Source organism: Arachis ipaensis, chromosome B05, assembly GCF_000816755.2.
Source record: "Arachis ipaensis cultivar K30076 chromosome B05, Araip1.1, whole genome shotgun sequence".
In the NCBI taxonomy this organism is placed as follows: Eukaryota; Viridiplantae; Streptophyta; class Magnoliopsida; order Fabales; family Fabaceae; genus Arachis; species Arachis ipaensis.
The window spans coordinates 12,191,505-12,196,151 of NC_029789.2; positions in this window are offsets into that span (position 1 = coordinate 12,191,505).

Consider the following 4,647-nt stretch of genomic DNA (forward strand, 5'->3'; position numbering starts at 1 on the left):
GTACGTTGAATAAATATATTTATAAAAATCTATCAATTTATTCTATTTTTATAATTATATAAATTTTAATTCTAATATAACCTAATAATACTAAATTGATAAATTTTTATAAATATATTTATTTAGTATAGGTTGAGATTTGAGACATGGAACATAGGCACTCTAACAGAAAAGTCCATGGAAGTGGTGGACATCATGACAAGGAGGAAGATTAACATTATGTGCCTACAAGAAACAAAATGGGTTGGTACAAAGACTAGGGAGTTGGATACTTCTAGTTTCAAATTTTGGTATACAGGAAAGGTGAAGAATAGGATAATTATTGTGGATAAGCAGTGAAAGAAGGACGTAGTGGATGTCAAGAGGGTGGGAGATCGGATCATCTCTATCAAACTTGTGGTGGAGGGAGGTGCTTTCCATGTGATTAGCGCCTATGAACCGCAAATGGGTTTAGACGAACAACACAAGATAAGGTTTTGGGAAAATCTAGAGAGTTTGGTTCAAGACATACCTTCGAGAGATAAGATTTTCTTAGGAGGAGATTTAAATTGCCATGTTGGGAGAGAAGTGACTGGGTATGGGAGTATTCACGGAGGTCATGGTTTCGGGGTGATCAATGTCGAGGATAAAACTATTTTGGACTTTTCCTCAACCTTTGATCTTCTCATCGCACATACATGTTTTAAAAAGAGAGACGAACATCTTATAACCTATAAGAGTGGCATGACAAGCTCTCAAATCGACTTCTTCTTGTTGAGGAGAGTCGATCGAAAATTTTGCATTAATTGTAAAATTATCTCGAGAGAGAGTTTGACAACACAACATAGAGTGCTCATCATGGAGTTTCGCGTTGAGCAAAAGTTGAGGAAAAGACATCATACGAATAACTCAAGGACGAGGTGGTGGCGGATGAAAGGTGGAGAACAAAGAAACTTCCTAAGATGGGTAGGAGAAGAGGCAAAGTGGGATGGGAATGGAAGCGCGGAAGAGATGTGGAGGGAGATGGCAGAAGTTATTAGAAGAACAACAAAAGAAAGCATTGGTGAATCTAAAGGAATAGGACCAAGAGATAAGGAGTCTTGATGGTAGAATGCGAGTGTATAAGAAAATATAAAGATAAAAAGGGAGTGCTTTAAAGAGTGGTCTTTATGCCGCAATGCAGATAGTTGAGAAAAATATAAGGTGGTTAAGAAAGAGACAAAAGTGGCTATAGGTGAAGCAAGAACAAGAGCATATGAGAGTCTCTACCAGTATTTGGGCACGAAAGAAGGAGAAAAAGGTATATATGGAATCGCAAAGAGCCGTGAAAGAAGAAGGAGAAATTTGGATCAAGTTAAGTGCATAAAGGATAAGAATGGTGAGGTGCTGGCTCAAGAGGAGAAGATTAATGAAAGGTGGAAGAGCTACTTCTACGAGTTATTTAATGAGGGACAGAAGACTCTTCCGAGCCTTGGTCGGTTATGCACAAGGGAAAAAGATCAAAACTTTGACTACTATCGAATGATTCAAGACTTCGAGGTAAAAAAGGCTCTAAAGCAGATGAAAAATAGCAGGTCAGTAGGATCTGATAATATCCCGATTGAGGTTTGGAAGGGCCTTGGAGAAAAAGGCATCAACTGGTTAACCAAGCTTTTTAATGAGATTTTAAGGTCAAAGAAGATGTCCGACGAGTGGAGAAAGAGCACCTTGGTACCTATCTACAAGAATAAGGGGGATATGCAAAGTTGTGGAAATTATAGAGGAATCAAGCTCATGAGTCATACCATGAAGTTATGGGAAAGGGTGATAGAACGGAGGTTAAGAAAAGAGACACAAATAACAGAGAACCAATTTAGATTTATGCCAGGCAGATCTACCACTGAAGCGATATACCTATTAAGAAGGATGATGGAGAGGTATCGTAGTAATAAAAGGGATCTACATATGGTGTTTATTGATTTGAAAAAAAGCGTATGATAGAGTGCCAAGGGAGGTCTTATGGAAGGTTTTAGAAAAGAGGAGAGTAAGGATCGCATATATTCGTGCAATTAAAGGCATGTATGATGTGCCACAACTAGTGTGAAGACTCAAGGTGGTGTGACAGAGGAATTTTCTATTGGTATAGGATTACACCAGGGATCATCCTTAAGTCCATACCTTTTCATATTAGTCTTGGAAGTACTCACAGAGCACATCCAAGAGCCTGTGCCATGGTGCATGCTTTTTGCCGATGATATCGTCCTTATAGGAGAGTCAAAGGAAGACCTAAATAAGAAGTTGGACTTATGGAGAGAAGTTCTAGAAGTGTATGGTCTGCGCATAAGTCGTAGCAAGATGGAATATATGGAATGTAAGTTCAGTTTGAGATGGGAAAACCCTGATATAGAGGTGAAGATTGGAGAAAACATCATACGAAAAGTTAAAAGTTTTAAGTATCTTGGGTGCATCATACAGGATAATAGAGAGATTGAATAGGATGTAAATCATAGGATCCAAGCAGGTTGGTCAAAATGGCGGAGTGCATCTGGTTTTATATGCGACAAAAAAGTGTCTTTAAAACTTAAAGGTAAATTCTATCGCACCGCTATAAGACCGGCTATGCTTTATGGTACGGAGTGTTGGGTGGCCAAAGGAGAGCACGAACATACATAAGCTGAGTGTGTCAGAGATGAAGATGTTGAGATGGATGAGTGGTCATACGCGATTGGATAAAATAAGGAACGAAGATATAAGGGAGATAGTTGGAGTAGCACCTATTGTGGAAAAGATGGTTGAATCGCGTCTCAAGTGGTTTGGACATGTGAGAAGAAGACTGATAAAACACCCAGTCAAGAGTGTGGATGAGATGGAAGATGGACAAGGGGTGAAAGGCAAAGGAAGACCTAAGAAGACCATCCATGAGGTGGTCAAACGAGATCTACATGTAAACGGTCTCTCTGTAGACATGATACATGACAGAGCACAATGACGTTGTTTGATTCATGTAGCCGACCCCACCTAGTGGGACAAGGCTTTGTATATTTATTTAGCATCTAATTAAATATATTAAGTGTCATATATGATATAAGTTAACGTTCCATATCATTAATCGTTTACGAAAATTATTAATAAGTGACTAATTGACAAAAATAATTAATCTATAATCTTTGAAAGACCAATTTGATTGATAAAATTTTTCAAGGATAAATTTAAAAAACAAACCATTTTTGAGAGACTAATTTGACTATTAACTCATAAATTATATATTTTTCAACAAAATAATAAGCTCATTATAATAAAATAATCAAATCTATCATTGTCAGATAATCAAATAGTTTTACAGAAATATAATTAAACATTTTAATGAACACTAAATATGTATCTCTATTTGATAGCTGACTCTTGATATTCATATAGCATAATTTAACAATGATATTTTATTTACAGATAAATAAGTGATATAGTCACTGCATGGTGACCCTTTTTTCTGTTTGAAATTAATAATTTCACACTATATTTTGAGATGAATTTAAAGACTTGTTCTAATTTATATATACTAACGATAGAAAAGCAATCTATATCTACAAAAGATTATCGTGTTAAATTAATGTTAAATTGAATTAATTTTATCTGAGTTATTGCATCACTAAAGTATATCTAAAACTGATATTCTTTGGTTAATTATGGTAAATAATGGATATATTTATTATCATTCCAACAATTAATAGAGTCGATTTATTATTCATATTCTTTTTTGGTTAATTATGGTGATAATGTATATCTTAGTTATCCTTCCAAGGATGTCCAATTTAATTTGGAATTAATTATTAATTATAATTGTTATTCTTAACTATATCTATACTATTATATAATCATCCTTTTAATTCATTTTGTAAATTATGTATACAGCATCATATAATTATTTATTTGTCAAGGATTTAAGATTAAGATTTACTGTTAGGCTTAAACTTTTTTTTAATCTTTAGCAAAATAATATTGTTTTGATTTACTTTGAAGAATTTTTTTTTACATTTGCGGTACATAGCCGGTCCCAAGCCCGGATAAAGGAGGATGGTTGTGTTAGGTCTTCGGCAACCAACATAAAAATATAGCCGAACCCCCCATGACATGAATCAAAGACATTATTGCGCTAAAGCTAGGTCGTTGCCCGGAAGCAACGCGCCGTATGGCTCGAGTACGGTGTCAAAGCAAGAGCCGCTGCATCGGTGCCCGGATGTAATGTTAAATGAGTAAGGGTTCTCGCGTTTTCGTGAACGGACGGGGGTAAATAAGCTAGTTCACAAAGTAAAAGGTAAAGGTCGAAGCGACAGAAGGTTGAGATTTGGGACATGGAACATAGGTACTCCAACAGGAAAGTCCATGGAGGTGGTGGACACCATGACAAGGAGGAAGATTAACATTATGTGCCTACAAGAAACGAAATGGGTTGGTGCAAAGGCTAGGGAGTTGGATACTTCTGGTTTCAAACTTTGGTATACTGGAAAGGTGAAGAATAGGAATGGGGTTGGAATAATTGTGGATAAGCAGTGGAAGAAGAACGTAGTGGATGTCAAGAGGGTGGGAGATCGGATCATCTCTATCAAACTTGTGGTGGAGGGAGGTGCTTTCCATGTGATTAGCGCCTATGCACCGCAAGTGGGTTCGGACGAACAACACAAGATAAGGTTT